The sequence below is a fragment of the Ictidomys tridecemlineatus genome, chromosome Y (genome assembly GCF_052094955.1).
Source record: "Ictidomys tridecemlineatus isolate mIctTri1 chromosome Y, mIctTri1.hap1, whole genome shotgun sequence".
In the NCBI taxonomy this organism is placed as follows: domain Eukaryota; kingdom Metazoa; phylum Chordata; class Mammalia; order Rodentia; family Sciuridae; genus Ictidomys; species Ictidomys tridecemlineatus.
The window spans coordinates 12,844,007-12,871,237 of record NC_135494.1 but is presented as its reverse complement, the minus strand read 5'-3'; the positions used below and the strand labels follow the sequence as shown (position 1 = coordinate 12,871,237).

The 27,231-nt window shown below is 31.3% G+C and overlaps 1 long non-coding RNA gene across 1 annotated transcript in view; it reads left to right on the top strand.

The window, feature by feature from the left end:
- Positions 1-25,229, top strand: part of LOC144372032 (uncharacterized) — a 67,211-nt gene extending 41,982 nt beyond the window's left edge. Inside the window, exon 3 of the long non-coding RNA XR_013432072.1 lies at positions 25,118-25,229. This is a non-coding gene — a long non-coding RNA (uncharacterized LOC144372032). The remainder of the gene's footprint in view (positions 1-25,117) is intronic.
- Positions 25,230-27,231: the final 2,002 nt, after the last annotated feature.

Genomic DNA, 27,231 nt, shown 5'->3' with positions numbered 1-27,231 from the left:
TAATACTTTTTCAATATATGTTTGAATTGAATTAATAACCCAGAAATAAGTGAAGCAAAGAATCTAATTTTATCTTCAACTGAGGTTTCAGATATCACAGTGTCTGAGTTATGGTTTCCCTTTGAAGAACTTAACTGTGTGCTGTGTTCTCATTCCAATCTCTCATATTTGTCCAGTCCTTAATTTTAAAACAGTCTGAAATAAGGTGTCCACAGATACTAATGTCTCTTAGCATATTTAGAAGTCTTGTCTTCTAGAGATCAGTTTAAAGTATAAGTGTGTAGCATCTACGTGGAGTAGTTGAATGCTGTGAAGCTGGAAGGAATCTTCTGATGTTTCTTTCATTTAAAAGGAAGTTTGTTTTGGGGGTGCATACCAGGAATTAAACTCAGAGGCACTCCACCACTTAGCTTCATCCCCAGCCCTATTACATTTTCCTTTGGAAAGAGGCTTTTTCATCCTCTGCCTAAAAATCCCAAGCCTCTGGGATTACAGGAATTTCCAACCATTCCTGGCTGGCATTTCATATTCTTTTTGTATTAGATACTGTGAATAAAGCTACAATGAAAATGGAATTGCAGTTATTTCTTGAGAAAAGTTTTCCAATTCATTTAGATGTATGCCCAGAAATATTATTACGTGATTGTATGTCACTTTTTACCTAGATTTATTATTATTATTTTTATTTATTGAGTCACTCTAGATTAACCCATGGGCATTTTGTCACTGTGCTATATAACAACCTGTTTACCTTTTTTGAGACAGCATCTCACTCATTTGGTTAAGACCTTGCCAAATTGCTGAGACTGGTTTTGAACTTGAGATTCTCCTTTTTTATCCTTCTTAGCCACTGGGAGCATAGACATGTGCAGCCTTGCTCTGCTACCCAAAATTATTATTAGTGGGTTATGAATCATTTTTTTCTTGAGCATTTAAAAAACTTTAACAATTTTTTCAAAAAGTATATTTGTTAATTTTATGTTTTTGTCAATATTTTTATATGTATATGTATACTGGCATAATTGTAACTGACTTTTATCTTTCTTTGTAAGCAATGTTTGGAATAGTCAGTCTATTGGAGGGTCTTCCATATCATATAATATGGTTCTCAGACCCTGTGGGAATTGAGGGTATTTACCTGCTATGTTACTATCATCTTCCCTTTGAGAAGGCTTATCTATCTTTTGTGTTTTGAGTACTCCACCAACTCAGAAGAGAAGCATTTGTGGTCACAAGCTAAAGAACACTAGAAGCTATGAGATTTGAGAAAATGCAAGGAATAGTTTTCTCTTAGACTTCTATAGGAAGTATGGCTATTTCATCACTTTGATAAAAATTTATATACTCACTGTCACTCACACTGTGAAAGTCTTGTATTTAAATAATCCCTAATTATAAAAAATAATTTCTGGTTATTTCATTTCAATAAGTGACTTAATTTTTTTTTAGCCATACTAAAAATCAGAAATTACTGCAAATTAAATATATGTCTTCAAATTTCCATCATGATAATGTGATCAGCATTAAGTAGGAATTAAGAGAACATTGAACAAAGTTGCTATAAAACATGATTGAAACTTTCCTGCCTTTTAAGAGTGTCAGAAACAGGTTCAAAAAGCAGCTTTAAATTTCTAAATAGTATGTAAGTGTATTTGTGATTCATTTTTCAGTACCAGTTTCCAGGGCTGGGTATATAGCTCAGTTGGTAAAGTGCTTGCCTTGCATGCACAATTCCTGGGTTCAATCCCTAGCACTAGGAGAGGGAGAGGGAGAGGGAGAGGGAGAGGGTGAGGGAGAAATATCAGTTACTTTGTGATGTAACTTATTGGTGTTTTTTAATAAACTCTTCTTTTTATGTTAGACACTCACATGTTCTCTTTGCTTTTAGTTACTTCTGATAACTTCTGTCTTAAATATTATTTTCTCATGAGTCTAATAGGGATACATTTTATTATTTGGAACTAAAAAAACCTGATTTTTCACAAAACGAGGTTTTCTACTGATATATATATTCTGATCATTCTTGTTTTATATTTTGGAGATTGGCTGTTACATTTTCAGCTTTTTAACCTACTCAATTTAAACTTGGTCAATTTGTTGGCTACTTTCCTATCATTTGTTTCATCAAGTGAATGTAATTTGCTCAATTTTATAGTTTCATTCTCTAATTTTCTACCTCATTGATATTGGTTTCTTCAAAGTTTCCCATCAAAGTCTCTGATTGGTGGTGGGGATAACTAGAAACTAAATTCAGTGCTACTGGAGCACTGAGCCTCATACCTTGACCTATTTTGTATTTGATTCAGTGTCAGGACCTCACAGATTTGCTTAGTTCCTTGCTGCTGAGCATAGCTTTGGAATTGAAATCCTCCTTCCTCAGTCTCCAGAGCTACTGGGATTATAGGCTTAAGCCATATTACCCAGCTAGATCTTGCACATTTTAATTTGATGTCATTTTAAACTTGCTAATACAACTATATTGCACTTACAGAAATATATTTCCATTCATTATATTAAGCTATTATTGTGGTAGTAATTTTCTGGGGGGAGTATTTTTTCTCTTTAATTTATCTGTTGTACTTACTAAATTAAATATATAATATATCATGTTAGTGTCATGTTATTGGCACTAACATGATATATCATTTAATATTTTTGTAGCTATCTTGTAACTAAAAAAATTCAATATTATTTACAGCATTTAATATTCTTATAGCTATCTTGTAACTAAAAATAAATAAGCTCATATTTCTTCAATCTTAAATGACCCCAATGTAGCTAGTTTCAGACACACTTTTTAGTGTTTGTACTCAAATTTGTCATTTTATGATCAGTAAGCCAATGAAAAATTTAGATTCATTCAAAATAGAATCATTTAATTCTATTTATTCAGGTTATCATCACATGTGATAAGCCTATAAAGAACATAGTAGTGTGCCTACTTCATAGGTGATTGTGAGTTGTTTTAGTAATTAATATGTTACCACAATTTATCCATTGGAAACAGCTCATAATTTACTCAGTGTACATTCTTTAAAATATGATCTTTTGAGAGACCTTTAGCATGAAAGCATGATGATATGCATGAACGTTTAGCCCAGCAGAACTAACGAACAGGAAAAAAAAAAATCTAACTATTTATAATTTCTGGTCCAGAAATGTAGCTCAAGAAAATAGACAAGTAAAGTTACAAACAAAATTATAAAAGGCAATAAAAATACACATTTTCTACTTTCTTAATGGATATTGAAAACAACGTATAAAACTGCATATTTAGAATATGTCTCTAGTACCTCCAAAATTTAAAAAAAAAAAAACTCACACTATGTGAAAAGCATTCTAAGTATTCTTCTTTATATTATTTGACACATAATTTGGGGATTCTAAAGAAAAACATAAAAAATAGAGAGTGTCTTCAGACTTTAGTGTTTAACATTTTTATTCATCACACATGCACACATATACATTTGGCTATGTATAAAAATTCTGGTTTAATTCTACTAATTTACCGAAGGCTTCAGGATGTGTATCTTGTAGTCTTGCATGTACTTAGTGCCACATTAGTTATTCACCAGTGGAAATCAGCCCTCATATGGGGTGAGGAGAAACTATCATTCAATTTCATTTAATCCAAGTTTTCTCTTAGTGAATATGTAGGAGCAGTGCTCTGTTCTGAATTCTGTAAGCCCACCAACGTAACTAATGCACTGATTAATTAATTAATTAATTGGTTTTTTTTTAATTGTATTCTGGAATTGGCATAAGTAAATATGTGGCTCTTTATTCTTCTTATTTTTATTTTTCTTTGTAATGGGGATCAAGTCTAGCAGTGCTCTATAATTGAGGAAAATCATGTCTGCTTATGTTGTCCAATTTTTTTTGTACTTTCATTAGTATGAGGAATTAAACCCAGAGAAACTTAACCACTGAGTTTGTTCAAAAACTTTTTTTTGTTGTTAAATTTCTGTGGTTGTCTTTAACCTTGAGAATCACGTGCTTTTGCCTTCTGAGCTACCGTTATTACAGAAATTCACCATCATAACAAGGAGTCTTGTACTTATTGGTTGGCCTCACCATCACAACTTACTAAAATTATAGATGTACACCATCATGCCTGGTGCTTGCTGAGCAAGTGAGGTACTGGGTTAAATTCTCAGCATCACATATACATAAATAAATAAATAAAAATCCATCTACAAAGCATATATGTATAAATAACACTGGTTATTAAACTCATACTATTATAATAGTTAGGCTTCATGAATCTGGATAATGAACTAAAAGTAATGTATATATCCTGGTCTTAGGGGATTACAATTCTTCAGTTATTTACAATGTATATTATGTACCTTTCATTTGCAAATTTAATTTATCTCCTTCAAGTAGAAATTAAAATTGAGGCTAAACAACATTTAGTCAGATTTTTTTCACCTAAGAACTAAGTGCTGATTTTGTAATTTAAAGAACTATTAGATAATTAATTTATTTTTAATAAATTTAAGGTATTAGTTATTTTAGGGGTTTTGGTGATTGACCCCATTGACCCTTTACCAATGAGTCACAGCCTGAGTATTTTCAATTTTAAGACATGTTCTCTCTCTGTTGCATAGGATCTCACTAACTTGTTAAAGTTGGACTCCAACTTGCAATCCTCCTGACTCAACCTTCAACATTTCTTTAATTACAGTAGTGTTTCAGTGCCCCCCTACAGTTATTAGATTTTAAGAGAGCACAATTGGAAATAGAATGACCTTGCTTAGCTGGCTTTATATTTGTAATCCTCTGGCCTCAGCTTCCAAAATTGCCAGTTTTACAGATGTATGATAAATTGAGTATTACTCATGTGTAAATAATATCAAGGAACTTGATCCTCAGGAACTTATTTCTCAGTTTTCATTTTGTCTTTTAGTAAATGCTTGTGACTCCTTTTTCATAAATCTGACTGTCCCTATGCATAGTTCCTTCTGTCTGAAAACATGGCCATGAGATATAGATGATTTTTATTTGTTTTAACACAGACCTGTGCCTTGCTATGTTAGAATAAGACCCAGAACATATGCACAAGCATAGATAAGAAGATTGCTGACACTTAACTAGAGCAAAAGCGGGATTGAGGAGGCTGAGGAACCCAGAGAACTGAGGAGTGTGTGAGACTGAGAACACTAATCAGCAGGGAGATCAAGTTTATATTCTGTATAAAATAAGTAGACAATACAAGAAAGCATATGTGTGAAGTATTAGAAGATAGTAGTTAATCATGTAAAATATTTATTCACTCATAAAACAGCAACAACGATCAATAGATTATTACCAGAATGTTCATTAGAACATAATAAATGTTAATTTTAGCAATAAGAAATATATATAATATAAAGTTAAAAATTGGCATTAGATATCCTTTCAAAAAAAGATAAATAGACAGATATTGCAAGACATACTTGTAATCCCATGACTGAGGGCTGAGGCAGGAGGATTATAAATTGGAGGCCGGCCTAATATACTTAGAAAAACTGTCTGCCACTGTAAAAAGTAATCAAAAGGATTAGGGATGTAATTCATTGGTATATGACCCCAAGGTGCCCTCTGTGTCTAAAAATAAAAAACAGAGTGAGAGAAAGTTAGAAAATAAAGGGCTGAGAGAGAGAGAGAGAGAGAGAGAGAGAGAGAGAGAGAGAGAGAGGGAGAGAGAGAACGAACCATGATTAAAAACATACATTTGTGTATGGGTTGTGGCAAAACAGTGAAACACCTGCCATGCTTGTGCAAGAATTTGGGTTTGATCTCCTTCAGTGAATGCACACGCACGCACACACACACACACACACACACACAAATATTTATTAACATAAGAATATTAAAAACTAGACAACTTTACAATAGTGGTTGATGTATAGACATAGTTTTTTTATATACTTATTAAAAATTATGAAGTAAAAATGAAAATTAAAAAAGCCACAGTATATTCACATAAATGTAAGTGGATCTCCTAATGAAAACTCAGTGTCTTTTTGAACAATAATCAGTTACATTTTTATTTTTCTATTTTACTGGCTAGAATTTTGAGTTCTTTATGCATTCCATAAATTATTTATCTTTTAGTTTCTGCAAAGAACATGTGAATATAAAATTAACTTTATAAATAGTTTCAGGGTGTAATTCTTTATCATTTAGCATATTCACATGTATACCATTCCAAAATTTAGTTTCAGGAACTATTTTAGATGAAAAGAAATTAGTGTCCACTAGCAGTTTTTTCTTTTTTCTTTTTTTTTCTTTTTCTTTTTCAGAAAGCTCTTGGCAATGACTAATATGTGTTTTTGCTTCTTGAATTTACTTGCTCAGAAAATTACAAATAATATTAATTGTTAAACACATTACAGTTTTTCTGCTTATTTTCAATTAGCTTAAGGTTTCCATGTACACATTTATTGTAACATTTAGTGCTCTCATGAAACATACTTGTTCAATATTGCTGGGATAACAGCTCAGAGGTAGAGTGCTTTTCTAGCCTGTGTGAGGCCCAGAGTTCAATTCCTAGCAACAGAAAGATAATATTGCTGAGTAATATTCTACTGTAAGGTTTTACATGTTTCCATTTATCTATTTACCTTGCATTGATTTTACATTTTGGTTCTTATGAATAGTCCAGCAATAAATATTCCTATGTGAATGACAGATTTCTAATTACTTTTGGTATATTTCAGAGGTAAATGCTTGTTCATCTAGTAATTCTTTATTGTACCAAAAAAATCACCAAGTTAATTTTACTTTTATATCAAAGAGGAATGAGATTTTCAATTTTCTGCATAATGACCTATTTTTCTTTTCCATATTGATTCATTTTAGGGTATTTTTTTGCAAATGTTAATTTTTTTACATAATGTAAAATAGTTGTATTTGGATAGGCAAAAGGAACAAAAGAATGGTGCAGAAAATAAACACATAGTGGTTTATTCAACAGTCTCACAAAAACAAATTAGAACTGTGTCTGAAATTTGTACATGTCAAGTGCTATGAAGTCATCTAGATCTTAGGACTTATCATTGACTTAACAGCTTGAAAAATTTGAGGGTCTCTGGGATGTATAACATCTTTCAATGGTTAAGTCTCTTATTGTGGGGTAATTATGAAGGGTGCATTTTAGCACTGGAGTGTGAGATCCTAAAAATTATATATATATATATATATATATATATATATATATATATATATATATATATATATATATAATAGGCTGTGGGCTCAATCAGCTTCTTAATAAGGAGGATTGACTGCCCTCTAGCTAATGTGAGAAACTGGAACAAATACTTCTTTGAAAACAAAAAGGAAAACTTCATAATTATGTCTTCACTTTCATGTTGAGGTGATTTTTTGTACAGAAGTTGTTTCAAGTCCAATTTATTATTTCTTATTTTTACTTTGGAAGCATAACTAAGACTTCACAGTTATATCTGATTTAGAAATATGTAATTGTTTTTTTCTTAAGTTTTATTGTTTTAACTCATACTCTTGTGTAAGATATTGTACATAATGTCATCTAAAATCCAATAACATAACTTGAAACATAAATATGCATTTATATCAATCTTGCTTAAGTCATAGACTACTTATTCTCCATTTAATATTTTTAACAAAATGTTCAAAATTAAATTGACTGAAAGTGTGAAGTTTACTTATAGGCTTTTAGTTTTTTTTTTCATTGTTGTATTGTCCGATCTTGTTCATATATGTACTACCTGAATATTCAAATAATTATGATGCTTAAGGTGATAGGATATATCAATGTCAATAAGATATACTATGTAACAATAGATAATTTTTACTTAATTTTATGAGACATAAACAAGAACAACTAGTGAGAAAAATTGAAGCACAATATTTCAATTTTTTTTTTTTGTACCTGGGGTTGAACCCAGGGGCACTGCACCACTGATCCACATTCCTATACCTTTTTATTTTTATTTAGAGACAGAATTTCTCAAAGTTGTTTAGAGCTTCACTAGGTTACTGCTACTATCTTTGAACTTACTGTTTTTCTATCTCAGCCTCTTGAGACACTTTAATTTTAGGTTTGTGCTACCATTCTTGGTTAGTTTAAGTATTTCACAGTGATGCAATATTTTTCACCTGTATTATTGGAAATTATTCTCACTTATTAACAGAAGTGTTAGTAATCAAAAAACTTTAGGATAAATGTGGCCTCTTTAGTTGATAGCTGACACTGAATTTTCATCTCTATACCAGGATCCACTCTTGTGACAGGGGTGGCTTCACTTACATCAGGTGTGTTGTAGAATTGATTTTTATTTAAATTATTATTTGTTTTTTATTAATTTGTATTCATATTTTTTTTAACTAAAACTAATATTTGGATTTCTTTCCATTAAATATTTAGAATGATTCTTGCAATTAAATTTAAGGTGTTATCCTATCAATGCATATATATCATAATCATGGAATTTACTTCCAATTTATGTCATTTAAAAATCATTTTGTATTGACACAAGTTCCATGTAGCTTCATGTTCTTATATAGAAAGACCCAGATAGTAATCTCATCAGAGAGTTCTAGTGCACTCTTTGGTATCTTATTTAAAAGCGCTGGTTCTGCTACACTCTTTTTTATGGGTTTTCAAATCTTCCTTTTTAGCACTTTTGGGAAACAGATGAAGTATTCTTTCTAGAATTTTTAAAGAATATTTTATCAAAATTCCTGTGGAATGCATTGTAGTATTTTCATGAAAATGTATTGTTGATTATTGATTTTCTAAATTGAGACTTCAGCCATTACTCAAAATTATTCCAAGTCCTTTCTAGAAGCTTCAGAAGAACACTCTTGAGTATATTATTTCCATCAGTGATATACATAATATGAACAAAGATCCTGTTTTTCTGGTATGTCTCTATTCAAAACCTCAAAGAGTAAGAGAATTTGCATGTGGTATGTGGTCTAATGGAAATTTGGGGGATTTAGAGTCACATACATAGTTGATTCTGAATTCTACCTAGTCTGCTTAATAGCTGTGGATATTTGAACACATTTATTTTCTTCAAATCATTATATAAGCTTCATGTATAAAATAGGGTAGTATGCTATAGAGTGCATGATATAAGCAATTATTTCTTCTTTTCTGTACTTATAAACTAGGTATTGTGTTTTTTATCTTGACCTGTTAAAATGCAGAATCTGTTTTCAATCCAAGATGTAATATTTCTTTTTTTTCTTTCTTCCCTATCTCCTTCCTTCATTCTTTTCTTTCTTTACTTCTTTCTATTTTCCTTCCTTCCTTCCTTCCTTCCTTCCTTCCTTCCTTCCTTCCTTCCTTCCTTCCTTCCTTCTTTCCTTTTCTTTCTTTTTTTTTGTGGGGGTATGGAGTACTAGGGATTGAACTCAGCAGCACTTGGCTACGGAGCCACATCCCCAGCCCTATTTTATATTTTATTTTAGACAGGGTCCTACTGAGTTTCTTAGTTCCTTGACATTTCTGAGGCTCCATTTAAACTTTTTTAAACAATCATCCTGCCTCAGTCTCTTAAGCCACTTGGATTTTTGGTCATGCACCACTGTGCCTGGCATTTTTTTTTTTAATTGTGGCTCATAGGAACTAGTAAAGATGAAAGTGAATAGTATAGTACCTACAATCAAAAGGTCTTTATTTCTTTTGATTTTGCTTTTCAAATCCTGTTGTGTACAAAATAACAAGCCCACATTAGAGGAGGAATTATCAAAGCAGAGAATTAAGGTGCTTCTGGTGAGGATGATAGCTTACCCTCTGAAGTTAAGCAGTCATCAGCTAACTGTTTCTACCATGAAAAAACAGATAAGGCCAGCATGAATTAATTGAAGACCAATCATCTTCTAATAATTACTAGGCTTACTCATCTATCAATTATAATTGGAAACCAGGATTCTTTCATACTTTGAGAAAATTCTGTGGAAAACAGCAGTTGCCTTATTGGTACTGTTTTTCTTTTTCCCTAATTTAAGTCCGGACCATTATTGAGGTGCTATTAGCTTATGCAGACATGTATACATCACATTGATGCTAAAACTCTCACAATACCTCATATCAAATGAGGAAACGTTATCACATCCTAGGCATTAGGTTAAAGGCTAAGTTGCAAAATAAGATGTTTGTCTTTAATATATTTAAGTTTTAGAGTCAAGGCTGTGAAAATATATACCAAAATGAGACATCCAACTCTTGGAACTCTGTCTTCTCTTTTATGCTGTCTGACATCTAAAATGGAAATAAGTTTGTGTTCAGCATCAAATTGAAATAATGTCATTATCTTTTGGACCCTGTCTGTTTTGTCTTCCTTCTCTTTCTGAGGGTAGTGCCACTTTTGCTATTTGGTTTTGTGGAAAAGCATTGATTAAAAAGTGTATTCTCCCACCTCTTGCATAGAATGAAGGGGTCCAGGCTCTTTGATTCGCCAAGGCCAGAGTAACCATATTCTCAAAACTGAATGTAACCACTATGAATTAAGATGTTCTAGAGCCTTAAAATAGAGGGAGTTGTGAGAATTTAGCTCTAAATACATATATCTTCTTTATTAGTAATTATATATTTGTCACATAATAATACTACTCTTGATATATTCAGTTTTGTGATTAAAATAAATTTCAACTATGTCTTTTTTAATTGCACATATTAAAATACTTAAAAACTACACCTGTGTCTAACACTATTTGTATTGGATGTTAGGGGGTTACTTCCCATTTGAGAGCTCTAACTGCCTTTTTAGAAAATAGATCAGAAAAGTTAAATACAAAAAAAGTTATTGCCCATTATATGGTTTCCAATAATTAACAATAAGTATGCATATAATTCATACATTGATATTATCCTATATAAAAGGCTTAATTTAAATATACTACTGCATGGCTAGACTCCATCACTTTTGAAAAAACTTGTCTTTTAAAAAAGCTGTTATCTATACTCAATTCTAATCACCTTAAAAGAAAAGTGAAGTAAATGTACCCAAGAACCTGCCTATCTTTACTCCTTCTGACCTCATTCATTCCTGGAGGTGGTGCCATCTCCTGTCATTTGGATAGTAGGCTCAGTGGATTCAGGCTAAGAGGGCAGCAGATTATATTCAGTTGCTCTTGGGTGATAATCATTCAATCCAACATATGATAAGTACAAAAGGTATGACTTACACTGTCTACTTGAGTTTTAATTTCTGGAGCTTGTCATTCTTTCAGATTCATTTCTAGGCTTTCTTCTCAATGCTCAGGAAAACCAGATTCTGCTTCTACCCAGATAATAAAAATAATCTATAGAGAGAAAGCAAGTCACCCTGAAAGCCAGGCAATAATGACTGTGCACAGTTTTTAGACTGTATCTGCACACTTTAAAGGGAGACTCTTTTTGAAAGACATTTCAAACAGCAATTTCTATGGCTGGAAGTGGTTTTGGTAGATGGGAACTGCCCAGCAGACTCCATGCAAAAATGAATCATCTTATAGAGAAGTTCATTCTTAGTCTCCTCTGGCCAATTCAGTGGGAAAAATCATCAGCAGCTCAAATTCTGAACATTCTGTACTATCCAATCATGGTATCTTTAGCTATGGATTGGAGCATATGTGAACAGCTTTATTCTGGATGCATGGGATCTCCTCAGATTTTGTGGTACTGATTGGTATGATTATCAAGAGAGAATCCCAAATCCAGATGTATTTTTTTTCTCTGCATAAAAGTGTTGCTGGTGTATAAGTGACTGAGTTGCTTTTTTCTCCTGTGCTTTCTATATGTCTGAGAAGCAGAACCTCAAATTCAGAACTCTGGACTTTTTCTTCCATTGAATGGAAGATGTTAAAAGATTACATCAGTCAGTGAAGAAAAAATTTTCTGCTGGGAAAAGTTGGCTGTCATGAAAATTTTAGACGGGCAAGCTGGAGACTGGAGCTCTTTGTGTGCTGAACACCCATAAATGCATAAACCAAATTATTTGTAATTTAACTTCTCTGTCCTGATCTCAGGGTTTTAAGCCCATGGATGCCCCTGCATGAACATAGATAAGTATCATTTTTTTTTGTACTCTTAGTTCTATGAATGTGACAATCTGTTTTGCTATAAAGGTAACATTTAACTTTGGAAACAAACAACCATACTTATGTCTGTTAATATTATTATTTTATAATTTTAGATAATTAAAGAAAGGTGTACCATATTACTCAGGCACATTGACAGTCGTATGTCAAGTTTATTTTGAGTAAGCATCTCACTAAGATGCTTACGCTAATTTTGATTTTGAAATTTTTCTTCATTTTCCTTCTAAATAGCTGGTTTTACAGTCACCACCACTAGATACACTGTATAAATTTCTTTCTTATAAAAACTTTGCATATTTTATGTTTTTCTTTTATATTAAATTATTATTATTATTATTATTATTATTATTATTATTTTTACCAATGAATGCTTTATTAAGTCATACCAAGAAATGATACAATGGCATTTTTTTTATTCAGATACTCCATTTTTATGCAAATTTCTTTGGAAACGTCATTTTTTCCGCTTTATTGTAGTTCAATTTCTGTGTTTTATCATTGTGTAAATTGCAAGAGTCTTTTTAAATATTATATCTTTAGTTCCACAGGGCTAATTTTTCACCTCATTATGAGATCTATATTTATGATTTATTTATGTAATTATACAGAATAATGAGTTAAATATGTAGCTCATTTTAAATCCTACAGTCATGTGTGGCACAATGTTTTATGTACTCTAATGGCTAAATAATAACCTAGGTATATAGTGGTGTATATCATCTAGAATTATGTAAGTACCCTGCATCAAGAGCAAAATAACAGAATCATTTTATGGTGCATTTTCCAGAATGCATCCGCATCATTAAATGAGGCATCATTATACATATCATACATTTTATAAGTATACAATACATAAATAATACTTTAAAATTTTACTAATACATAAAATTTTACTTGTGAAACTTACCAGAATTCTTTTAATTTTAGTTGTATTCTCAATGCAACTTTTGGAATTACTGCTAATTTCTATGCTATATTCACTGTTAATATCTTTAAATATTACTTCTTTGTTAGTATTTTCCTCTACTCTCTACCTAAAAAAAATATCCTTTCCCAAAATATTGAGACTGATATACAGCTAATGAATTCTTAGTTTTATATTTAATTCATAATTTAATAGTGTAATTACTTTTTAACCATAACTCAGACATATTTTTCAAAATGTGTCTAATTTCCAAAAACATTTACAAATTAACAAATTTTCAAAAAGTTTACAAATTTTTTTCTTTGGTCCTGGTAATAGAACCAAGGGACTTATGCATGTGAGGCAAGCACTTTACCACATTTTAGCTCAATAATGAATTAATTCATTCATTACCCCAAAGTATTTTCTAGTGCCCATTTTTTAGTCTCTTCTTCACCACCTTTTGTGAAATAATTTGATCTTATTTAATGATGCAAGTACTTGAACTGCACCAAAACTCTACAGATCAATGAATTATTAAAAGTGGAACCTACTATGTAACTACTATTTCTGTTAAGAAATAGAACATTAATGATGCTACAGAGAAGAGCTTCATTTCCTATTGCTTTCAATATACCCTCCAGTCACCCTAGTGGTAACTTCAACTTTTCCATTCCAACTTTTTTTTTAATGTATTATTCTTTAAAATAATTAATATATACAGGAGTGGGACCATTTATTTATTTAATTATATAAAAATGAGTAAAATATCTAATGCATTGTGTAGGAAACACAATCTTACACCAAATATGCTTAAAGCTTTGTTGGTGGAACTAATTGGAGGGTGATTCAGGAGTCAGAATAAAAGAGGGGTAGCTCAAAATGTCAGGGATAGCACATTAAGACTTCAGGTATGAGACATTACAAGAGTATAAGGATTTGGTGGGATTGTTTAAAGAAAAAGAAAAAAAATCGGTATTAGTTACTGGAGAAAATCTGAGGGAGCTTAAATGGAACAGGTCCAGAAGTGGAGCAACAACAGATTTAAGTTGTATGAGCAGTGCCTAGAGAGGAAGAAATTAGTAGTCTTAAAAGAAAAATAGTGTAACATCTACGGTAGAGGCAGGAAGCCATATGTGTTGCATACTTATTTGATTACACCATTACACCTTTAAGTTCTAGTTTTTAGGAATTTCTAAATATGAGGCCACTGAGGTAAATATTATGCTGCCACAATATGTCTTGTTTTCTCTCACTTGGAATGAAAGTTTTTCTCATCTAATACACAGTTCACAGTTTCTTCTTCCTCCTCAGATCCATTCTTTTACTCACTCACCACTTTTTCTTCTACTCTCTCTAGTTTGCATTCTCTTCCATTGTGTCTAGGTTCAGATCCTTGATTCTCAACTATGCCACATTCCTTATGCTTCACTCTGACATTGTTGTGGTACTGGGCATAGGCTTATGGGAATCTTGGTAACCAGGGCCTTGACTTAGGGAATCTGGAATGTAGAAGGTCATGGCAGATGCAGTCTATTTTCATGATGAAAACTGCAGTGGCAATTACCTGTTTAAACATTCAGAATATTTTGTTGCCCAAGAATAGAACTGATGACTCATTAATGTTTACCTATTTAGGCAGTACCAAATCAATTTTTCCACAAGGCTCTAAATTTTTGCATGGCAAAGAAAAGGATTTGACAATTCTAATAAATTAGCATGTTTGTAATTTCAATCTTTTTTTCCCCTTCTTTTTCATGTTTTTCTTCCTGATTTGTATGCAATAGTGAATTTGCTTTAGTGTTATCTTGTCTCAGTTGTAGTGATTTATACTCTTTTTTTTGAAAATTTATGTGATGGTTAAATATTTCATCTTTTATTAAGTGGATTTAGAATTTTTTTTTCCCTGTAACATACTCTTTTGGTATGTCTTTTTTTTTCACAAATATAACTTCACTTTCATTCTATCATATCATTTTTTTTGCTACATATGTACTTTGCAAGTATTTTCTCCCAACTTATATTTTAGCTTTGATAACTGAGTGTTCCTCATTCTAAAATATTAAAAAATGCCCTTTAGGTTCATAAATCCATGGAAATATACAGGAGAAGTTTTTAAAAATTAAGTAAAAGAGCTCACTGATGTAGTTTCTCCTTTACCAGTTTCCAAATAAGTATCATGCATGCTTATTGTAAGAGGATGATCAAGGACAGGCAGAAAGTATGAATAGAGTATTAGTTGGAATAATCCAATGCCCCATGGGATTGAGAGAGTTTCCAGGGTTCCAAGAAAAAACAAATAAGACTGGCACTTTGGACATGGTGCTGTCCTCTGCTCTGCATCTAGAGACAGTGTATAATGTCACATTTTTCACCCATTACACTCACTTTTGTGAATAATTAACCTGTTTTTGCTACATTCTCCTGCCTCTGTGTTCCCTCTCTTTTTTCATCCACTGTGCATAAAATATCATTTTGTGTGATTCTTTCAATTATTCTCTGCAAGAATAAACTAACTCAATGCAGCATCTGCATTCTATATTTCTACAGTTCTCAGGTTCTATGAAGGTTTAATGTCATAACTTACTGTGACAGCACCATGTGCTCTCTCTCACACTCTGTTATCTATATCTATCCATATGTATATCTATTTATCTAAAATTATTTTAGCTTCTAATGATTACTGGTCTCTTTTCTGTGGTTACAAATGTTTAGATAGATATAGTTACAGAGAGTTTGTTTCTCTTTACTCTTTTGAAGGCTGCATCACTACAAAAAGAAGGGAAACATGTAACCACAGAAAAGAGACCAATAGCCATTAGAAGCTAAAATGATTCTCTTCCAGAGTTTGTGGAAAGAGTGTGGCTTTGCTAATACTTTGATATTAATCCTCTGTTGTGATAATAAAAACATCCATGTCTATAAAAGACTTTCTATTATTTTAAACTGTTATATTTGTGATTATTTCCTTTGGTAGCAATGAGAATCTAGGGATTTTTAGCAAGTTTAATTGGTGATGTGACCAAACAGAATGATGCTAAAGTGATTAAGTATCAAATATAAATAGTTGTTGTTCAGGTTGTGCATATATTTGCAAATTATAATTGAAAGGTGCCTATCATATTTTCAGAAACAGAAACAACAGCTTGGTAAAGCATTCTTCAAATTTTTCAGTATTTAAACTTTTTTCCTTTAATTTCTTAACTTCTGCTTACTGTAGATGTGACTTTAGGAAGTATTCTATGTTTTATATAACTTCTCACTACTTATTCTTTATAAAGTATTTTGTTATAAAATATTTTTGAATATATTTTATATTTTGCAGTGTTCACGTGTAGGGCTGATTCTGACAAACTTTCTGAAAATATTTGTTTTTATTTTTAAAGATTGGAGGAATTCTTTATTGCTTCTGTCATCTACTTAATTGAGAACAGGAAATTTACTGTTTCATGTTTCTTTCACTTCTTTCTCTGAGTGGATGTATTTGTGTCTCTTTAGTGGTCTTTTGTTGTTGTTGTTGTTGTTGTTTTGTTTCTGAATTGTAGGTTTGTGAGATGCTCACCAATGTTTTTAATATGGTGAAAGTAAGATCTTTTTTATCTTTTGCTATATTAATTTTGTTCTTTTCTCAAATGAGTAATGACAGAACTTAAAAAGTAGATATTTTCAAGGTCCTCATAAATGAAGTATATAAAAATAGGATACTTTTGAGAAAATGAAAAAGTCAACAAAGCATATGCACTTGGGCTTCTGATTAATGTGTATTATGTGGTGAATTTCTGGCTGAATGTTATCTAAAGTGTGTTTTTATTGTGTAAATACAATTTTGAGAGTGAAGACTTAAATTCACAATGTTCACATAGAACTGTTTTTCATCTCTAATGTGTTTTAGAGTTTTCACCAGGGGTATTAAAGGATCTCTATACTCCTTATTGTGTAGTGTTTAGTGACTTTGGAATTCTTGAATTGACTTTCCTAAAAACTTTAGAAAGCTGAAAGCAAAGTATTTTGTAGAACATACAACAATCAGTACAAAGAATAATATATCCTGTTAGTTTTACCGTACAGCCTAAGTTTTATAATATATTAGAAATCTTTATTTTGGTACCATTAATTGAATGTAGGTACACTTAAGCACTGAGCTGCATCCTGAGCTCCTACACCTTTTTAATATTTTTATTAGAGATAGCATTTTGCTGAATGACTTAGAGCCTTGCTAAGTAACAGAGGCAATATTTGTCCTTGTGATCTTCCTGCCTCATCCTTTCAAGTCACTGGAATTATAGGTGTGTACCACCATGGATAGCATACATTATTAGTCTTATGATTGATACTTTTTAAAATTTGTTTTATAATTATGATTTTTTGTGCAAAAATTATATGGTGTATTTGGGGATATACAATGTGTACATTAATATTTATAGTAATTGCACAAAGGGTTCAAGAAAATAAACAGTCTGTGGTAAGGTTTTTAGTTTGTATTTAGTAAATAGATATAATATTGACTCTAATTAAGTTGAAATGATAAGATGGAAATTATGATTTTCATAGCAACCAGTAAAAATAAAATATAGTGTCATTGAAATACTAGGAAAGAATAAGCTGAATGGAATAATTGTTTATTTAAAATTATAGATGGCCCCACTAACTCAAATGTTCTTGAATGTTTAAATGAACAATTTGAAGTGCATCCATAAATGACACCTTGTTATGTTACCAAGCCTGTCATTGAACTTGCAATCCAGCAGTACCAGACACCTTCATTGTACGATTATTGGCATGCAACACAACCAATGGCTTAAGAAATTTTCTTTAATAATTGTCTCCTATTTAATTCTTTGATAAAATGATATGTTTCATAATCAAGACACTTATAACTGTGTCCTGTGCCTGGTGTATTACCAGTAATTTTTAACTGAATTGAATGGGCAAAAATGACTATCAAAGATCAGTGTAAGCAAAGGACATCAATTATACAATACAGGTTCTGTGGTTTAAATAACTGCCTCATAATGGTCCATGTATTAGAAGTCTGTTCCTAAGGTTATTTTATTTAGTAAAAACATTAGAAGGTAACACCTATTGGGAATTGTTTAGTTCTTGGTAGAGTATGTATTTGGAACAAATTGTAGACACCAGGTGCAATTTTATGCCATGTGTCCCTGCCATAATGTGCTTACTCACTTCAAATATAAAGCTGTAATACCAGTACCATATCAACAAGAATCTCCAGAATTTTTATTTAAAATATGATTTTTTCTATTTGTTAGTTGATTATCACAAGTACTTTTCATAGCTAAAAACAAAACAAAACAAAAAACTGAAAAATTGTGTAGTTAAATTCATGAGCATATATCTTATGTGTCTTTGCAACTCATTTTTTAAAAGATGTTAATTTAAAGTAGTGTTTATTAGTTTTATTATACATGGTAATTTTTTTCCAATCTTTCAAGAACACTGATGGGTTAGTTTTTCTCCAGGCATATGAAATCTAGGGTTATGGATTACATTATTTTAATGCATTTTTTCTTTTTAAAATTAAAGAGCCCTTCAAGTGCCTGTACACTTAAGACAGAATTGGAAACCACTTGTTTCCAGTTGAAAATGCTTTAAGTCTCTTTGTTTTCTTTGTGTGCTGTGTGGATTTGTCCACTTCACCCTTTCATGTGGGGGTTTAGAGTAAACAGATTTGCCATGTTGAAAAAAATAAAAGGATGATTTACTTAAATTTTGAGGTATTTACACAAACTGTTTGGTGAGGAAGTATTTTTTTCAGTAGATTTATCTTGTTTCCTTGCTTTCATATCAAGAAACTATTTCATAAAAAGAATGTCTAGGTTTAGACTAGGTTCAAAATTACAATAGACTACAAATACAAAAAAAAATAAACTACGTTGAAGATATACTGTATGTTATGCACATTTTTACTATTATCTCATGGTGAGAAATAAAAATGAATCATTTGGCTTAATTTTCAAAACATAGTCCAAATTGATTTACCCAAATTATACCCTGTTAAAAAAATACTGGAGTGTTCTTGAAAGTATTTAAATAGTAAAAAGTAGTTAAAGATATGAAGCTAAAAAATGTGCTTCTATAGAAGAGGTGTAATTTTTTAGTTCATAGAATCCTCGAAAAGTTTTATTTATTTTTTTTTTGTTTTTGTTTTTTTGGTGCTGGGAATTTATCCCAGGGTCTTTTGCATTCAAGGCAACCATTATCAATTGAACTATATTAAGAGCCATAGAAATGTAGCATGATTATATAATCTAGAACAATTTTTGAGTTTTTGAGACAGACAGTTGTGATTCTGAGTTGAAAACCTGAATAGCCTCTTACTACCTGTGGTATTGTATAATTGTATTAATTTACAATAAACATACAAATATTCTCTAAAAGAAAAAAAGAGTATACAATGCAAAAATATCTCCAGTTCCATATACTTCCCTGTATCCCAGCAAATTGGCAGTTCTATGTTAAAGCTCTCCTTATCAAGAGGTAGTATATCTTTGCCAATATGTGAATAAAAAGTGTGGCTATTATATTACATCCATTAGAAGAGGGTAAATATGGAAACCTACTGGTATTGTGCTTAGACCTAAAGTATGTTGAATTCTTCCAGTTTTTATCTTTGTAAACTTCATCATCTTAAGAAGAAGAAGAAGCTCATATTAGGATTATAAATGAGAAGAGACCATGTGGGTGAGAATGAAAAGACCAAAATGGAGAGTCATCTCTCTTCCAGGAACAGGGTAACCATGTCAAATAGTGGAGCATACACATGTAAAATTTCTGCTGAAATCAGAATAGCTCACATAATCAATATAATTTTGGCTTACTCAAAAACTGTTTATTTGAATCATGAATTAGTAAGTTTTCTGGTAGTTTGTCATACTTGATAGCTTAAAATACATTTAATAGAAACAGGAAGCCAGAATTCAAGATATAATAATTTCAAATTAACTGCATAGATTTAGGCATGGAAGAAGCACTGAATTTATTTTTCTTGATTTAATTTGAAAGATCTGTAAAATAATTTTGAGTAATGCCAAAATGAATATAGACATGAAAATGTTATTAGTACTTTAACTCACAGCATACTCTACAGCAAAAGATAAGCCAGACAACCACCGCTGGATCACTAGGATAAAGGCCCAATGGAAAAATTAATCTTTTTGTTCACAACTAAAAAGTATATACAGACATGAAGATATATGAGGACACTTCCCCCTGGATTTGCATCATCAGTTGTTTGCTCTTTAATATACGAACAGCTACTATAACAGTTATCAGTTGAAAGAATGGCTGGCTTTAGGCAACTCTCATAGCAGCCTCCTGGGTCTAAAAATATTATTTCTTTCTCATTTGGTTTAAAGGAGAAATATTGTTAAGGAAAACATGTTTTCTTAACTCTGATAAGAAAGGAAGGTTTTAGTCATTCATTTTTTTGCAGTGTAGGAAACCACAGCACTTAATATATACTTTTGATGTCGCAGCCACTTGCCATATGTGGCTAATGAGTTCTTGGAATATGGCTGGTCTACCTTGAGAAGTATTAGAAGTGGAAAGAAGTGTGAGATTTGAAAGTTTAATGAAAAAACACATGTAGTTAGCTAACAATTTTCATTGTTTCTCTATTACGATAATAAAATTATGAATAATATTGGGTTAAAATATAAATAACTTTTCTAGAAATTATAATCATAATTGTAATAAAAATTTTAAATTATTTTATATCTTAAATTATTGTATAGTACAAATTATTTGTTGTAACATAAATTATAAGAATTTAAAAACATTTATTTATTATTATAATTATTTATTTGTTTTACTTATGGCATCTAAAAGCTCAGTTATACATATTTATCATTTTATTTTTTAAAGTATGCATGATACTATAGAAGATTATCTACTTTTTCTAAACTCTAGCTGCATCAAAATTCCTGAACAAGAGCTGAGTGCATTTTACATACCCATTGCCTCATGCATGCTAGGCAAGAGTCTATCAGAGCCACCACCACAGGCCCTTGAGTATTTTTAAAAATGATAAGTCTGCAGGGCTCGACATTATGAAGCAGAAGAAAGGGGTTGAGTAAAAGTAGTCTGAACTAATTTTGAGAACCTAGGCTTTCTTGAGGTCACCTTTGTAATCTTTTAACCCTACTCTAAGTGTTTTAAAGCTCAATATACTGCCACCTCTGGCCCTAAAAATGGGGTTGACAGTGAGGATTCTACTTTTTGTCCTGTTCCAGATTGGTGACCTCTTCTTGGCCTGAAAGTAACTCTGTTTTTTCTTGCCTACACCTCTTCAGAGTGGATGTTATAGACAGGATCAGGGCATGAGAATTTTGACTCATGTAAATAATTCATATTTGGGAGTAGCTGTGGTCCAAGGAATTCTCAGTTTCTGATTCCTTACTAGGTGGAACCCAATTTTTAAAGTGCATTTTCCAAATGTGTGGTAAGCATGATTTTTCTAAATGTCATCTTTTGTCAGCTAATTCACTATATTATGAAGTAGGGTTCCCTTGAACATTTCAAATAGCACATAGTTTTAATTCATCTTTTCCTTGGTTTTGGATGGAATTTTTAAAAGTGAGTGAGTGTGTATGTGTATGTGTATGGTTGTACTTCTACATGAGAGAAACATGGGGTTAAAACATGAAACTCTTTAAAAAGTATTGGTACCTAATGCTGTGTGTGAAGATGCATTTTCATAGTCTCAGGATTTTAGCAGGCTGAAGCAATAGGATCAATATATTGAGACTAAAACATAAAAAGGGGAGAGGGATGTTGCTCAGTGTGTAGACACTGCTGAGTTTAATCTTTAGTATTAAAATTAAAAACATCTTTGAACCTTTTGTTTATTTGTCTTTCATAAGCATAGATAGCAAGTTTGGGGTACCCTTAAGAAACTTTAGTATGATGTCTCTTGAGTATCTGCCATGTCTTTGAGTGGCCATGGTGTAAAAATTACATGAAGCTAACCCATGGTACCCACAGCTCCCATGTTGAATTACCTAGAGAATACCAAACTGGGTGTAATCCTCTCTTCCTACAGAGTACCTTGTGGTCAGGAAATGGAGCACCTTGTTGAACTAGATGAATACTCTAGATACTCTAGAGATTACAGAATTATCTTTTATAAGATTCATGTAAACATCAAATATTGGAATATTAATATTATTTTCCCCAAATGTTATTAGGTTCAGCTCCACAGAAATATATTGCTGCTCAGATCCATTGATTTTGTAACTTAAAAGAAAGGCACATATGATTTTTGACTTCCATTTTCATACTCATCTAGGGAAGATTTTTTTATAAGGTGCCAGAATTTGAAAGGAGAATAAACTGTAGCAAGTATTAAAAAAAAAAAATCCTACTGTGTTTGTGCAGATGTCTTCAAGGAAAAGCTCACTATATGCTAATTGGAAGACATAATGTAGTGCCCCATGTTTGAGGTGGTAACTAAATATTTAAGTAAATACTATATGGTTTGAGAATCTCTCACTTATTCTAATATTTTTACTACATATAAAATGTAATTTATCACTAATATTTGAAAGGTTTAAAAAAAGTTTGCAAAGAGAAAAGATAGAGTTAAATTTCAAATAAAATTGTATTCAAACTAAGGTAATTTTTTGAGCCTGTAAAAGAACATCATTGATGGTTAAGTAAGATCTTAGTTGTATCTATGGCTATAATATTTCTTGCTGTAGAGCTATTTCTAGAATGTCAGGGTAGGAAAATTCAGAGATAGGTAATAAGCAGCTTTTGTTTTTCTAAATCTACATTGCAATACTTCAGTGTCATCAAACATAAGATATGGATGCATCCAAAATCTTATGCTGTCAAGGTTTTTTTTTTTTGTTTTTTTTTTTTTTAAGAAATATCACAAATAAATAAGGTGAAAGTGAAATGGACCAAAGGAGGTTAGGGTTATAAAATTCATGAAATTCTGGGCATATTAGGCCATGCCAGTAATCAAAATATCCTGGAGGTTGAGAAAGAAAGATCAAACCTGAAGCTTAGTGTAGAAACTTAGTGAGACACTGTCTCAAAATAAATAAATAAATAAATAAATAAATAAATAAAATAAAAAAATAAAAGGCCTAGAATATATCTTAGTTGTAGAATGCCCCCTTACCAAAAAATAAATCAAAATTCCAGACGAAGATTACTTTACCCTGAAGCCAACAAATACTTAGGAGTTTTTAAAAAATTGTGTGTATGTTGTTTTGGGCTGACATGAATTGGCTTAATATTCTAAGGGTTTCACATAAAGGAGAGACTTAAGATTCACTTTTTTTTAAAACAAATATTTTGTTCTTACCCCTGAATATAAAAGTGTTCAATTAATTTTTTTATGGACAAGAATGTGAATATTCTGATTGAGTTTCTAAACCATCATATTTAAAATAGTGAGGATCTTCTAAATCATATTGGGAAGGAAGCTCTTCTGTAGTAGAACAGAAAAATAGGAGGTAATATCTTCAACCAGTTATTTCCTAAAATGGCCTATAATGTGTCCCATTTTCCTCTGTAATTTTTTATATTCTATGCAAGATTTCAATTTTTAACTTCCCTATTTATATAATTTATAAGAAGTGAGTATACATAAGTGTGTTCTTTTTTATCAGAATAAGTAACTTGTTTGTGTAGATGTAGAGACCCCTAATTTATAGAAAATGAATCATAAATATAAATATTATTCTATTCTGGGATTTGAAACTGGCACTTCATTTAGGAAAATTTTATAGGCATAACACCAGCCTTGTGCGATATGTACTAGATGTTATCAGATTTGAATTATTAGACTACTAATTCTTGAAATATTGGTTGTTGTTCACACATTTAGTATCAAAAGTGGTTGCAGAGTCAGGAGTCGTGGCTCACACCTGTAATCACAGTGATGTGGAAAAATGAGATAGGAAGAAAGTAAATTTGAGTCCAATCTCAGTAATATGGAGACCCTAAGCAACTTTGTAAGCCCATTTATCACAATTAAAAAAAATTAAAACATCTTGAAATGCATTTCAGGGGTAGAGAGCTCCTGGGTTAAATCTTTAATTTAAAAAAAATAATAATGCTGTTTCAGAAAAAAGACATCACATAGAATGTTAAACTAACTTCATGTATGTGTTGGTTCACTAGTGATAAGTGAGACCCTGAAAAAAGATGTATTTCTTCTATGTTGTCAGGGAGGCATTTAGGGTGCCAGAACCTTTCAGAATTTTTGTTCTTAATTGCTTAGTATTCTCTCACTTTCTACTTTGAAATGAGCCAGGTGAGGATACAGTTTCACAGAGTGATTTTACAAATCTGGGAAAGTTAAACCTGATGTGTCAGTTTCCTTATGAACTAAGAGATTAACAGTCTGTTCACTTAATTTGGTTTTTTTTTTATTTTTAATTTTTGTTATATAACTTTTTTCCATGTAGTTCAAGTTGACCCAAGTACCTAAGTGTTTTGTAATAGTTTGATAGTTAAAAATGTTATCATTTTAGAAGTGTGATATTGTGGTTTGCAGAAGTAAAAATATTTTTTTTAAGATAGTATAGATTTATGGTATGTTTAAATAATGAGAAGATAGACAACTTTGGAGATAACCATTCAAATAAATATGTGGACTGTTGAAAGTTTTGGTGTGTCTTTAGTGATCTCTTATGTCTTCAACATGCTAAGGTGACCACTGTTGAATAAGTATAGTTATTACGTATATTTTTTCTATGTATGTCTTAAGTATCATTGCTTTGTTTGTTGTGCTTCTTTTGAATATTCAATAACTAATTGCAACTATTATTTATTCTTTTGAATTATGTTGGATTTTTTTTCCACTTTTTTGCTTCAGTTCTTTGCTTCTCATGCGCTGCTTCCTGGGTTTCATTATACCAAATTTATCCAACAATTTTACTGCTTATAACAAATTATTGGCACTGGGGTTATAGCTCAGTTGGTAGAGTGCTTCCCTTTCATGCACAAGGCCCTGGGTTCAATCTCCAGCACCATAAAAAAAGTATCTTATTGAACGGTTGACATCACTACCATATGTGAAAACCACCTCTTTTAACTCATTAAAATTTTTGTGAAGTTAAATACTGTGTTATAAATTATATGGTTTATGTAATGTGTATTTATTCATTTTTGCTTCAGGAACCATTAACATTAAGGGATGTGGTCATTGATTTTTCAGAAGAGGAATGGAAATGCCTGGACCCTTCTCAGCAGAATTTATATGGAGATGTGATGTTAGAGATGTGTAGACACCTACTCTTTATTGGTGAGCCTAAATTTTATTCAGAGCTTCTAATTCAAAACCAATGTTTAATTTTTTAACTGTATAGAGTATCTTATGCCAGCTTCTATTTTGCATGAAAAAGTTTTAGTTTCTTGTTTTTTAGGACAAAGATTGGGCATTTGTTTTTGTAGAAAAGAAAGTGTTAAATATTTTTCTTTATCTTTAACTTATCATTTCTAATTAGTGCTCACAATGTAGAGAATAAAAATGGTTTCAAAGTATTTTAGTGTTTTTGTCTGAAAAATGATTTGGAAAATAATTGTGTAGAATCTTAAGGGTGTTTTCTCTTTTTTATTTTTTTCTATGGAGGAAAATATTAAAAAGCCTTCTGTAGTTATCAAGAAAATAACAAAATGTGACATACTCCATTTTCCATCAAAAACATCTTGCTCTCTGTAAGTTATCCTTGGTCACCTTTCTTTCCCCCAAAGAAATAACCTTGGAATTTGAAGAGAAAATTGACAGCAGACATATATCAAAGTGGGTAGAAATCAATGAAGCAAATAATACAGATAAGAGGTTCAAATATCAAAGAAGAATTCACATTTAAAAATGTTAATTGATAAGCTAAAATCTTAAACAAAAAATTAATTTTTTCAAGCCTAGGTTTATTTCTGTTACAATAATTAAAGAGCATTGCATGCTCTATGTTTATCATGCATATGAATTATTTAAGCTCCTTTTTGTTCTCCAGTGATCTGCCTACATTCAAATACACAAAGCATTGTTTAAAAAAAAAAGACAGAGTCAAGAGGCAGGAAAGGTGGGATAATGGCAAGGAGGCCAAGCTGCCTCATATCAATAGGTTAATTTAGTTCATTGGCATCACTACTACATATTGTTCATTTTATTACTAGGGAGGTTACCAACTTAGAAACATTATGCAACTTATTCCTCAGTTATATACTAAGTTGTAATGTGCAATGCTAGGAGTTTTGTGTAGCTCTCAAGAAAGTCCATTTTGTAAACTTACTGTTACGTAGACAGTTTTAGGCTCAGTGAAACGTTGTGCTTATCTATAAAGAGAGTTTTTTTATTCCCAGGAGCTGTGTGCCAGAGATCATATTTGAGCCTGATAACACTCTAGTGAAGAGCATTTTCAAGTAGGGAATTGACATAGCACCTTGACATTACACATGTATTTTTAAAATTATTTTTCTACCATGAAATAAATAGCAGTATTTCATAATACCTGCTCCTAATGGTTATGTAAGTATAGCTGATCAATGTGGTTTAAAGAAGAATTTTCAGGGCTGGGGCTGTAGTTTAGTGGCAGAGGGCTTTCCTCACATGTGTGCGGTACTGTGTTTGATCCTTAGCACTACATAAAAATAAACAGATATAATAAATGCATTCTGTCCACCTATCACTACAAAAAAAAAAAGTAAAAAGAAATATTTCTATTGTAATACAATTATCCAGAATTTTGTGGGTTATTTTTTTCTAATTCTTCTGTTTTTTTTTTTTTTCTGAGTTTCATTCTATAGAGAGCTTCAGTGTTGTTCATTAGGTTTTCTCACATCAGTGATATTGTTTTTATTTCTATACCTATATGTTATAATTGAACAGAAATTTTCATGATTTGTCACTTTAGGAAAACATTAGTTGAAGTTAAACTGCACGTGAACCATGTTCCAAATTTCAATCAAGTTTTCTATGATTTTTTTACATGTATAAATATTAACCCTTTTTATATATGATTTTATAGAGTACATTGTTTATACTCAGTTCTTGTGTTTAATTATATATGTATTTAAGTTTATATATTTATACATACACACACACACGCACACAGTAGATTGAACTCTAATAATACTGAGCTACATCATCATGCCCTTTTGACTTTTAGTTTACAATAGACTCTTGCTAAGTGGCTGAAGCTGAAATTCTATTTCCATGCCTCAGCCTTTCTTCCAAGTTGCTAGAATTAATGGCATATTCATTGTCTCTCTATATATGAATCTGTTCT